At 49.5% G+C, this 13,588-nt stretch overlaps 1 pseudogene; it reads left to right on the top strand.

Moving 5' to 3' along the window:
* Window positions 1-8,384: 8,384 nt before the first annotated feature.
* Window positions 8,385-9,365, top strand: LOC116070988 (annotated as a pseudogene).
* Window positions 9,366-13,588: the final 4,223 nt, after the last annotated feature.

Here is a 13,588-nt window from a genome sequence, read left to right as displayed (position 1 = left end):
GGCTCTACCACTGAGCCACACCCCAGCCCCTCACTGGGGGATTCTAGGCAGGGGCTCTACCACTGAGATTTACTTGCTTAACCTTCTTTGCCTCTCTCTCCCTCTATCTCTGTTTCTATCTATCTTTGTCTCTTTATCCCTGACTCTCTACTGCCAATGCTCTCTGCCTAGGACTGTGAAGCATCTACACAGTGAGCCTCAGACACACTATTCTGTCCTGGCACAGCCCAGGCCCGAGCTCTCAGGCAGGGTAGCTGAAGACACTGGGGCCAGAAGCAGGGATGGAATCTTCATTCCTCTTCTTGACATGAGGTCTCCCCCATACCCGGTCCTTACAGCCTGCTCTGGCCACAGACCTCAGCATTAAGGCTAGGGAGTCCTAGTGGCTTGAGGGACTGACTCTGCTGTTGTCTAGGCACTAGCCTGACTCTAGGTTCTTTCTCATCCAGCCCCATAAAGACCCCAGCTCTTTAGATCATGTAGAAGCCTCCAGAATCCATGCCAACACACAACACAGGAACCCCTGCACAAAAGCATCTGGGAAGAGGTAGAGCCTGGGGGGCTGGAGAGATGGCTCAAGGGTTAAGAGCACTGACTGCTCTTCCAAAGGTCCTGAGTTCAAATCCCAGCAACCACATGGTGGCTCACAATCATCCGTAATGAGATCTGATGCCCTCTTCTGGTGCAGCTGAAGACAGCTACAGTGTACTCACATATAATAAACAAATCTTTATATAAAAAAAAGGTAGAACCTGGCCTTGATTATTTCTCTCTCTCTCTCTCTCTCTCTCTCTCTCTCTCTCTCTCTCTCTCTCTCTCTCTCTCTCCCTCCCTCCTTCTCCCCCTCCCCCTCCCCCTCCCCCTCTTCCTCTCTCTCCTGAGACTGCTCTCTCACTGGCCTGAAGCTCACCAGTTAGTGTAGGCTGGGTGGCCAGTGAGCATCAGGAAACCTCAGGCTTCCAAGCATACACAGCCACGCCCAGCTCTTTTAGTTGGGTTCCACGGATCACCTTGGAAAATCTTCATGCTTGTATGACAAGCACTTTGCAACTGAGCTGTCTTCCCAGACCTTGGCTGCTCCTCTCAGCCTCCACCTCTGGCTTCTTCCTTGTCACTCCACTTTGTAGCACCTCCCCCCCACACACCCCTGTACAGCGCACACAGCAGGTTCCACTCTAGGCACACTGCTGGAGTGCTGGACTGTGTTCTAGAGCATTCTTCTCCCAGGAATGAGGCCAACACCTGCTCTGCAAGCCTAGGAGATCTCTGCAAGAGCCCTGTAGGAGGACAAGAAAAGCACACAGCTTAAGAGAAAGGCTTGAGGTTTTGTATATTAGGGTGCTACGGACCGGACCTGGTGGCTCAACACTTGGGAAGTGGAGGCAGGAGAATTCAGAACTGAAGGTAATCCTTGGCTATGTAGTGAGTTTTGAGGCTAGCCTGGGCTCCATAAAACCCTGTTTTTAAAAACAAAGCAAGGCACTGTAGAGGTGGCTCCACGGTTAAGAGCACTGATTCCACTTGCAGAGGAAAGGTTCTGGTCCCGGCACCTACAGGGCAGCTTTCATCTGTCTCTAATAAGGTCCTCTCTGCTTCACAGAATTCTGCATGTATATGGGTCATGTAGACTCACACAGGCACACATACATGTACATAAACACAGAAAAATGTATAAATAGATGTGATGTAATGCTCTTTAGCTATTAAAAGGAAAAATTCTTTTAAAAATTATTTAAGTTTGTCGGGCAGTGGTGGTGCATGCCTTTAATCCCAGTACTTGGGAGGCAGTGGCAGGAGGATTTCTGAGTTTAAGGTCAGCCTGGTCTACAGAGTGAGTTCTAGGACAGCTAGAGCTATACAGAGAAACCCTGTCTCGAAAAACAAAACAAAACAAAAATAATTTAAGTTTGGGGCTGAAGAGATGGGTCAATTGTTAAGAGCACTGGTTGTTCTTCCAGAGGTCCTGAGTTCAATTCCCAGCAGCCACAATGGGATCAGATACCCTCTTCTGGTGTGTCTGAAGAGAGCAACAGTGTACTCATATATATAAAATAAATAAATAGGGCTGGAGAGATGGCTCAGCAGTTAAGGGCACCGACTGCTCTTCTAGAAGTCCTGAGTTCAATTCCCAGCAACTACATGGTGGCTCATAACCATTTATAATGGGATCCGATGCCCTCTTCTAGTGTGTCTGAAGACAGTGACAGTGTACTCATATACATAAAATAAATAAATCTTAAAAACAAATTGAAGTTTGGGGGATTTGGGCTTTTTTAAAAATTTATTTTTATGTTTTGTCTGTACGTATGTTTTGTGTACCACATGAGTGTCTCATACCTGAAGAGACCAGAAGAGGATGTTCAATCTCCTGGAACTGGAGTTACAGACAGTTGTTAGCTGCTTTGTGGTTGCTGGGAATTCTACCCAGGTCCTCTGGAAGAGCAGTCAGTGCTTTTAATCCTGAGCTGTCTGTCCAGTCTCCACCCACTTTTTTTGGAGACCAGCCTCACTATGTAGCTTTTATGGGCCTGGAACTGAGTGTGTAGAGCAGGCTAGCCTCTAACTTACTGAGATCCAGCTGCCTCTGCCTCCAGAGCACTGGAATTAAATGTGTGTGCCACCCATGGCCAGCTCTCCACAGGGGCTAAGGAGGCAACGGCAGGGCCATTTCTCCCAGAAGGCCTTGAAGTAACCTCATAGGGTCCAGGTGCCTTTTGTTTTGTTTTGTGCTGTTTGTTTTTTGAGACACAGACTCATTGTAGTCCAGGCTAGCCTCATAATGTAGCTGAGGGTGACCTTGAAAATTTTGACACATGCTGCCATGTAAGTGAAATCTTGGGGACACATAGCTAAATGGAACAATATAGGCATGGATTCCACTCATAGGGGATCCCAAGAGTCCTCCAGTTTGTGTACACAGAAAATAGAATAGTGTGTGCCAGGGCCAGGGAGAGGACGGGTCCGTGTTTAATAGGGACAGGGTTACAGTTTGGGAAGTAGGCATTTATCCACGGTTAAAGTAAGAAACCGTAGGGCAGACAGGTATAGTGGCGCATACCTTCAATCCCAGAAGTCAGAGGCAGGTGGATCTCTGTGAGTCTGAAGTCAGCCTGGTCTGCAGAGTGAGTTCCAGGACAACCAGAGCTACATAGTAAGACCTTGTCTCAAAAACAAACAAACAAAGAAAAAAGAAACTATGTGGTATGTGTTTTATATTATAGTTTTTTAAAAGGATAAAGGTTGGAAGCTTGGCTCAGCTGTGAAGTGCTTACTTAGGATTCCTCAGCATCACACAGTGGGCGTGGCTCAGATGCAGAACACCTGCCTGGAATCACCCAGTGAGGGGCTGGGGTGTGACTCAGTGGTAGAGCATCTGCCTGTAATCACCCAGTGAGGGGCTGGGGTGTGGCTCAGTGGTAGAACACCTGCTTGGAATCACCCAGTGAGGGGCTGGGGTGTGGCTCAGTGGTAGAGCACCTGCCTAGAATCCCCCAGTGAGGGGCTGGGGTGTGACTCAGTAGTAGAGCACCTGCCTGGAATTACCTAGTGAGGGGCTGGGGTGTGGCTCAGTGGTAGAGCACCTGCCTGGAATTACCCAGTGAGGGGCTCGGGTGTGACTCAGTGGTAGAGCACCTGCCTGTAATCCCCCATTGAGGGGCTGGGGTGTGACTCAGTGGTAGAACACCTGCTTGGAATCACCCAGTGAGGGGCTGGGGCATGGCTCAGTGGTATAGCATTTCCTCACTTGGACAAGACTATGGTTCTATGCCCAGCACTGTCAAAAGTAGACATCCCAACCAAACAGATTAACAGGTAGACAAAAGGAGAGAGGAAAGCCCATTTGGTGAACACATCCCTCATCCTACTGTTTGGGCGGAGGCTCAGGCCAGAGCATGACAAATTCAAGGCTATCCTGGCTATCCTGTGGGACTCTGTCTCAGTGACAAAAAGGAGAGATGACTGTGCTGCAAGGTGGCTCTGCAAGGTGGCTCAGCAGGTGAAGGGGCTTTCTACCAAGCCTGATACCCTGTGGGCTGAGCTCCACCCCTGAAATCTACATGGTGGAGAGAGCACCAAGCCTTACAGGTTGGCCTGATTTTTGCATGTGATCAGTGATACCTAAGGACAGACATACACATACACCCACAGAAGTAAATACATGCAGTTTGTTTGTTCTTTGAGACAGGGTTTCTCTGTGTAGCTCTGGCTGTCCTGGAACTCACCCTGTAGACCAGGCTGGCCTTGAACTCAGCGATCTGCCTGCCTCTGCCTCCCTAGTGCTGGAATTACAGGTGCATGCTACCACAGTCTGACAATAGATATAATTTTTAAAAGCAGAAAGACGCAAAGTGGTGCCCAACAGAGCATTCAGCTGCTTGCCAGCCCCTGGGTCCCTCTGGGGTCACTATTTATGAGCCCCTATCCAGTTGTGGTCCTGTGGAGAGCTGCGATGTGCTGCGCTTTAAAGATGGCGCAGGCTCCCGCCTTCCGCTAGCCCGACAGCAAGCGCTCTCAATGACAAGCAAGTCCTTAATTGGCTGTGCTTGTCAGTCGCACCTGCTTTCCTATAAGAGTGGCCTATCTGCTGTACCTACATGGCTCCCAGGGGTTGGTTGGGCAGGAGTACTTAAGCCTGAGCAGACTTTTCCCCGGGGTCAGAAGAAGTCTTTCAAGGATCCTGAATTAAAGCTGCTTGGAGAAGAGCTCAAAGAGTCGTGTCCTTTTTGCTTCCTAACAGCGTGGGCCTTTCTAGGGGAAGGGGGAGGGTAGAGTGATCTGTTGCTTGTGCAGAATTCAGTGGCAAGTGGACAGCCCATCCTGGACCCTCCTTCCACGTTGGCAGCTTCTTCTACTGCCAGCTCAGTTTGAGATCTTGGGGGCCATCACCTGCACTCGTAAAGCCTTTGACCATCATGCCATTGCTTTGATGGCTCAGAACAACATCATAGTTAGACAAATCCCAAGGTGTGGCAGACCAAAGAGAAGAGGCTGGTTACTTACCCAACTGCTCAACATCCCTTAAGCTCAAACTGTCAGGTATAGGAGGGGCAGCTGAGGCCTGATGCAGGTGATCAAGGCCACAGGTGAACTTAGGACAGGCAGAGAGGATGCAGGGCTCTCACCTCTGCCCGTTCTCCCTGTCAGAAGAATCATAGGGGAGGTAGATCAGTTCATAACTAGCTGGCTGCTGCGTTGAAGGTAGCTTCTCTGGGATGTTTTTTTAGATAGGGTCCCATAGCCAAGGATGACCTGGAATTTATTTATCTTATGTATGTGAGTACACTGTAGCTGTACAGATGGTTGTGAGCCTTCATGTGGTTGTTGGGAATTGAATTTTAGGACCTCTGTTTGTTCCAGTTGGCCCCACTGGCTCCAGTCAATCCCACTTGCATACAAATAAACAAAAAGATTTATTTATTTATTTATTTATTTATTTATTTATTTATTTATTTATTTTTGGTTTCTCGAGACAGGATTTCTCTGTGTAGCCCTGGCTGTCCTGGAACTCACTCTGTAGACCAGGCTGGCCTGGAACTCAGAAATCTGCCTGCCTCTGCCTCCCAAGTGCTGGGATTAAAGGCATGCGCCACTACCACCCTGCGGCCTGGCTCGGACGGGCGGTGGTGGCGCATGCCTTTAATCCCAGCACTGAGGAGGCTGAGGCAGGTAGTACTCTATGAGTTTGAGGCCACCATGAGTGAGTTCTAGGATGACCAGGGCTACACAGAAAAAAATCTGCCTCAAAAGTGAGAATGAGTGACAAAGAGAGAGAGACAGGGACAGAGACAGAGAGAGAGAGTCACACTGAGCAACACGCCCAGCAGATTTATTTATGATTATACATAAATACACTGTAGCTGACTTCAGATGCACCAGAAGAGGGCGTCAGATCTCATTATGGGTGGTTGTGAGCCACCATGTCGTTGCTGGGATTTGAACTCAGGACCTTCGGAAGAGCAGTCAGTGCTCTTACCAGATGAGCCATCTCTCCAGCCAGGCCTGGAATTTATAATTCTCTTGTCTCTACATCCCAAGTCGGAGGATCACAGGTGTGCAGCACTGTGCGTGGTTTATGGGGATGCTGGGGACCCAATCCAGAACGTGTGCATGCTAAGTAAGCAGGTTATCAACGGAGCCCCCCCTGTAGTTTCCTGCTTTTTGTAATAAAGGAGCAAGACATCAGGGGAGAGACCCAGGAAGCTGTGACCCTTCACCCTGTCTGTGGCCAGGCCAATCACCTAGGTGACCCTTCTCCACATCAGCTCCATGGAGGTGCTGGAGCCTCTGCTGTGGTTGACATAGAGATGGGGCAAGTGGCCAGCAGGTGTCACCAAAGTCTGCAAAATACAGAGGACCCACAAAGATGGTGGGGGGGGGGGCGCTGAGGCCCCTCTCCCCGCAGGTCTCTTCAAAGCACTAAGAGGGATCATCCCAGACTGCTACAGGTAAAGCTTTGTCTGCTGTGGACAGCGACCCGCCATCAGAAACACAGTCCAAGCCAACAAAAAGGGAGGGCAGTATCCCTTTCCCTGCTGTGGAGAACTAGCAGGGCTCCAGGTGGTCTGGATGAGTCATGGGGGTTTGTTCCCTTTGCGAAATTATGCCTAGGGCTGGCCTGGAGCAGCACGTATCACAGGGACTGTTCTTGGCTTTGTTTTGGTTAGTTGGTTGGTTTTTCTCTGTGTAGCCCTGGCTGTCCTGGAACTCACTCGGTAGACCCGCTGCCCTAGAACTCAGAGATGCCCTGTCCCTCCCTCTCCAGTACTGGGATTAAAGGTGTGCGCCATCCCTTCACCACACACAGGGCTCCAAGTATCTCTAGTTGGAAGCCACTTACCCCGGTAGGCCAGGCTTAGGGAACTCCATCTTAAACTCACCATCAGTCCACACAGAGCCAGACCTGCCTTCTTCTGGCCTTCATGGACCTCCTGACATGGCCCCTGAACTTTGAGCCAGAGTTCTAGGACACACATTTTTTTGGTACTCAGTCATCATGGGCTGGAGACAGACCAAAGACTCGCCAGACACTGGATTCTCTCAGTCATCATGGGCCAGAGAGAGACCAGAAGACTTACCGGACACTAGGGTCTTTGTTTTGTTTTGTTTTGTTTTTTTGAGACAGGGTTTCTCTGTGTAGTCCTGGCTGTCCTGGAATTCACGCTGTAGACAAGGCTGGCCTCGAACTCAGAAATCCGCCTTCCTCTGCCTCCCAAGTGCTGGGATTAAAGGCATGTGCCACCACTGCTTGGCCAGACTCTAGGTTCTGTCTCTCCTTATTCATCTCCCTGAGAATCTGTCAAGTTTCTGGCCTGGGGCTCAGTGTGAGGTCTTTCTCAGTCCCCATGAGGCCCCAAATGAATTCTTAGCCACGCCATTACCTCCTTTGCTATAGGAAGCAAATTGAAGCGACCATAGTAAGTGGTATTTGGATCATAAGGACAGCTTCTACTCCATCCCTGAACTTTCTAGGGGCATGTTCATCTGGTTTGGTGGCTGCTATGGTCCCTGGGGCTCAATCAGGAGCAGGAAGGGACTGGCTTCTCACTGTGTGAACCAATGTCTGCCTTTTCCTGGAACCTAAATGCAAAGCCTTGGGAGGATGTGTGCGCCTGCACACACACACACACTCACACACACACTCACACACACACCACACAGCACACACACACACACTCACACTCACACACACTCACACACACACACACACTCATACATACTCACACATGCACACACTCACACACACACACACACACACACATACACACACATACACACTCACACACACACCCGCCCCTGACACTGGGAAGGGCTCATACTTGTTGATCTACAGTATTGTATAAAATAGATAGGGGTGCATGCCTATAATTGTAGCACTTGGAGAATGAGAAGTCCATAGTGAATTTGAGGCTGGCTTAGGCTACAAGAGACCTTGTTTGGGGTAGGGGGAAACACGCCACTATACCTTCTCTGGTTATAAGATCAATACTTGACTCCAGAGAAACATTGCATATTACAAAAGCATAAAGAGGAAACTGAATGGCACACATGTCTCCCAAGTCTGCTGACATGCCCTGTGGAGGAGCCCTGGGCTCTGGGACTCCCTCCCTTAGATTCTGGTCCCACATCCCTCACCTGCTATTCCAGCTTAGATGGTCAGGTTCCCTACAGGCTGTCTCTGGCAGAGGTAGGCACACCTCTGTGAGTTCCTGGTCTATGTAGTGAGTTCCAGGATTACCAGAGCTACATAGTGAGTCCTTGTCTCGAAAATTAATTAATTAGGGCCAGGGGTGGGCTGGGGAGGGCAGAAGGAGAGCCAAGCTGGAAAGAGGCTGCAAGAGGGCGGGAGGCAGGAGAGGGCCCAGAGCTGGTGGGCTGGTGTCTTCATGTATGACAGCTACCGCAAGAAGCTCAACCTGGACTCCTTCACCGGGCACCTGCTGGAAGTGCAGGGCTCACAGCCCGGAAGAATGTGCAGCTTACAGAGAACGAGATCTGTGATCTGTGCCTCAAATCCCAGGAGATTTTCCTGAGCCAGCCTATTCTTCTGGAGCTTGAGGCTCCTCTGAAGATCTATGGTGACAATCATGGCCAGTACTATGACCTTCTACAGCTGTTTGAGTATGGTGGCGTCCCTCCAGAGAGCAACTACCTCTTCTTGGGGGACTATGTAGATCAGGGCAAGCAGTCTTTGGAGACCATCTGCCTGTTGCTGACCTATAAGATCAAATCCCTTGGAGAATTTCTTTCTACTTTGTAGGCACCATGAGTGTTCCAGCATTAACCGCATCTATGGCTTCTATGATGAATGCAAGAGACAATACGGTGGAAGATTTTCACTGACTGCTTCAACTGCCTGCCCATTGCAGCCATTGTCGATGAGAAGATCTTCTGATGCCACGGGGGCTGTCTCCAGACTTGCATGGAGCAGATTAGACGTATTATGCGGCCCACAGACATGCCTGACCAGGGCCTGCTGTGTGATCTCCTGTGGTCTGACCCCGACAAGGATGTTCAAGGCTGGGGCAAGAATGACCGTGGTGTCTCCTTCACCTTTGGGGCTAAGGTGGTAGCCAAGTTCCTGTACAAGCGTGATTTGGAGCTCATCTGTAGAGCACATCAGGCTGTAGAAGATGACTACGAGTTCTTTGCCAAGAGGCAGCTGGTGACACTCTACTCAGCTTCCAACTACTGTGGAGAGTTTGACGATGCTGGTGCCATGAAGAGTGTGGACAAGACTCCTTAGGTGCTCCTTCTAGATCCTCCAGCCCGCCAATAAGAACAAGAAGTACGGGCAGTTCAGTGGCCTGAACTCCGCAGGCTGGCCCATCACCCCACCCCACAATTCTGACAAAGCCAAGAAATAGCTTCCATGTGCTGCCCCTTCTGCCCCAGACAATAGATTATTTATACAGAAATACTATGCCATGGGTCACGCTGGCCCCTCAGGCCCACCCACCATGGGGACACACAGAGTTAGGTATCTTTTAAAGAACCAATAGCAGCAGCATCTAATCCCCCAGGGCTCCCTTCCACCAGCACCTGTGGTGGCTGCAAGTGGAATCCTTGGGGCCAAGGCTGCAGATCAGGGCCATGGCAGACCAGATTGTGGGTCTCCAGTTTTGCGTGGCTGGCAGCCAGATCCTGGGGCAACCCATCTGGTCTCTTGAATAGAGGTCAAAGCTGGAAAATAAAAAATAAAAAAATAGCCAGGCAGTGGTGGCACACGCTTTTAATCCCAGCACTTGGGAGGCAGAGGCAGGCAGATTTCTGAGTTTGAGGCCAGCCTGGTCTACAGCGTGAGTTCCAGGACAGCCAGGGCTATATAGAGAAACCTTGTCTTGAAAAACCAAAAATAAATAAATAAATAAATAAATAAATAAATAAATAAATAAAATTAATGAATTAATAAAAAAGAAGCAGCCCATGGGAGAATGGCTCAGTGGTTAACAGTACCGACTGCCCTCTAAAGGTCATGAGTTCAATCCTATGCCATCCATAAACTACTTGGGCTGGTGAGATGGCTCAGTGGATAAGAGCACTGACTGCTCTCCCGAAGGTCCTGAGTTCAAATCCCAGCAACCACATGGTGGCTCACAACCATCCGTAATGAGATCTGACGCCCTCTTCTGGTGTGTCTATATAATAACTAAAAACAAAAACAAAAACAAAAAACAAAAAACAAACAAATAAAAAGAAGCAGCCCTTTCTTTCTCTCTAGGTGTGGAGTGAGGCCCACTCTGAAGCTATGCTCCAAGGAAGGCCCAGAAAAGCAGTGTTGAAGAGTGTTTCCTGGGCTCTCTCAGTCCAACTGGAGAGTGACTACAGTACAGGGACAGAGAGCACACCTCCCCATCTGTCTACCTGTCTATCCATTCTGTTGTCTATATGTCCATTCATCATCTATCTATCCACCTATCCACCCACCAAACCACCCATCTATCTATCTGTTCATCTATCCACTGTCCATCTATTCATCTATCCATTCATTTCCCCATCTGTCTACCTGCCTACCTACCTACTAAATATCTGTAGGGCATGTGGAACTGTGTAACCAGACAGACATAAGAACCTGCAAGGCTGAGTGAGCTCAAACCCCAGGAATCTCAGAGATCTGAGACAGGTTGGAATGGAGCCGCTCCCTACCTGTCTGTATGCCTGCTCTGGAACATGTAACCAAGACACCCCACTGAAGACCATGGCCTCTGCGTCACACAACATGACAACTGGAGTTCTTCTCCATGCTAATGAGGTGTCCAGATAGCCCTAAGCCTTCAGCCTTCCCTTCCTGGGTATTCCTTCCTGAAGAAAGGGTATGCATTCACATCCACCACCAAATAAAGCAGTATGAGCAAACAAAAGCTGCTTCATTTAGGATCGCCTCAGGGAAGGCCTTCCGTCCTGCAGCCCCTCAGGTTCTCTCTGGCCCAGTGCTCCCAATCAGACCGGTTCTGCCTGTCCCAGACTGCATTCCCCTCCCTGCCCAAGACGCAGATACCCTGACGGGGAAGTGCAGACAGCAGACCCTCATTCCTGACTCACAGCTGTACACCTTTGGTGCCTGGGTACCCAGAGAGGAGACCAGGAACCAGAGCATTCGTTCTGGACTCTGCTGTTTCCCCTTCTGGTCTGGCAAAGGAAGATATGGACTGTGGACCTCATTTTGGACTTTATTCTGTCTCCCCTGAGCAGCATGCCTGCAGTGACCAGGCACCACTAGCAGAGAGGCAGGACGCAGTATGACATATATCCATATATCTACCCATCCATCCATCCATCCATCCATCCATCCATCCATCCATCCACCCATTCACCCATCCATCTACTTAATTACCCATCTATCTCATTAACCTATCCATCTATCCACTGACACATTCACCCATCTCTTCACCCATCAACCCATCCATGCACCCATGTATCCATCTGTCCATCCATGTACCCATGTATCCATCTGTCTGTCTGACCATCCATCCATCGTCCATCCATCCATCCATCTATCCATCCATCCATCCATGCATCTGTGTATCTATCCATCCATGTATCCATGCACCCATCCATCCATCAGTCCATTTGACCATTCATCCATCCATCCATCTGTCCATCCATTACACTGAGGCTTTCTTCAACCAGGTCCTAGAAAGCAAATGAGGACACTGTAATAAGCTGGGCGTGGTAGGTCATGCCTGTAACTCCAGCACTTGTGAGGCTGAGGCAGGAAGATTACTACAAGGTCAAGGCCACTTGAGCTATAAAGTGAGACCCTATCTTAGCAAGATGGCCCAGTAAGTAAAGACACTTGCTGCCAAGCTTGACAACCTGAGTTTGATGCCCAAGACCTGCATGGTGGAGGGAGAGAACCAATTCCCTCAAGTTGTCCTCTGACCTCCTCGAGTGTACGCACACAAATATACTGCAATAATAAAATGTAATAAAAGAAAGCAAAACACTAACAAACTAGGAACAAAACTCCCTCCTTCCTTGGCTCTATGCTCCTGCAGCTGGAGCGCCCTCTCCCAGACTTTCTGCTTGGGTGAGAGAGATGAGGATAGGGTCAAATAAATGTATATATGAGAATAAATACTGTGTCCAGCAAGGTCACCAACAGAGAGGGACAGGTAGGGCAGTGCAGGGAGTAAAGTCCAAGGTTAGGGAGTTCTCAGAGAGCAGCCTCAGAGGCCAGGGCTGCTGAGGAGGGCAGGCACACCTGAGTGGCTTTGGACAGTGGCAAATGATTGTTTCACAGTTAAGGAAGCTAGAGAGCAGATGGGCCATGAGCATCTTTTCCCATTGGTTTTTGAAGTCAAGGTCTCCCTCTATAACCCTGGCTGTCCTGGAACTCACTATGTAGGCCAGGCTGGCCCCAGCTCAGAGATCCCAGGCATGTACCACCATACCTGACTGTTCTTTTTCTCTGAGGCGGGGTCTTATGTAGCCCAGGCTGGCCTCCAACTTATTTTGTAGCCAAGGATGGCCTTGAATTCCTACTCTCCAGCCTCCACCTCCTGAGTGCTGTGATTTCAGCTGTCAATCACCTTACCTGGCTTACGAGGGGCTAGGGAAACAGGACTCCTGGTGCATTCTAGGCTAGCACTCTACCAATGGATCCATGGCCCTAGCCCTCTGTGAGTCACTTTTGGGGGTTCCCGGAAGGAGCTCTTCCAAGCCTCTGTCCGTCTCCTTGGTTTGTGGCTGTTTCCCTCTGCCGTTGTTATGGCATTCCTATAGGGCTGTGCGTATTTACTTCTCCAGGACCTCAGTCTTCAGAGTACAACTGGCCAATGGTGTTTATAAAGATTCTTTCCACACCAAGCATCACTGGGAAGCTCCAGGTGGACATGACATTTTCTAGGATGCCATCTATTATCTGGCTATTTCCTCCTTCAGGGTGGAGAGAGACTCATGAAGACTCTGGGAATAGGGGCTGGGGAGATGATGGCTTAGTAGTTAAGACAGTTTGCTGCTCCTCCAGAGGACCCACCTCAGGGGCCTAACAACCTGTAACTCCAACTCCAGGGCTCTGATGGCCTCTTCCTGCTTCCATGGGTATCTCACTTTCACAAATTTTCCTCTCCCCACATATATACACATAAATAGAAATAATAAAAATAAACCTTAGGTATGCTTATGTTAGCACACACCTTTTGTCCTAGCACTCTTGAGTCAGAAACAGAGGCAGGAGGATCTCTGTGAGTTCTAGGTCAGCCAAAGGCTACATAGTAAGATCCTATCTTTAAAAAAAAACCAAAAAACCAAAGCCAGGCGATGGTGGCGCATGCCTTTAATCTTAGCAGAAAGATCTCTGAGTCTGAGGCCAGCCTGGTCTATCGAGCAAGTTCCAGGACAGTCAAGGCTACACAGAGAAACCATGTCTTGAAAAACCAAAAAGGAAAAAAAGAATAGGGTGTAGTATGCTCTTGTAACCTGAAACAGAAGGCAGGAGGATTATCAGATTCTGCCTCTAAAGTAAAAGGGATAAACAAGTAAACAGTCTGGGCTAGAGGAGCCAGGCTAGCCCAGGTGCCGTCTGCAGAGGAGGAGCCAGGCTAGCCCAGGTGCTGCCTGCAGAGGAGGAGCCAGGCTAGCCCAGGTG

This window comes from Mastomys coucha, unplaced genomic scaffold (assembly GCF_008632895.1).
Source record: "Mastomys coucha isolate ucsf_1 unplaced genomic scaffold, UCSF_Mcou_1 pScaffold22, whole genome shotgun sequence".
NCBI classification, from domain to species: domain Eukaryota; kingdom Metazoa; phylum Chordata; class Mammalia; order Rodentia; family Muridae; genus Mastomys; species Mastomys coucha.
Note: the sequence above shows the minus strand (reverse complement) of the source record. Positions and strands in the feature narration are given on the sequence as shown.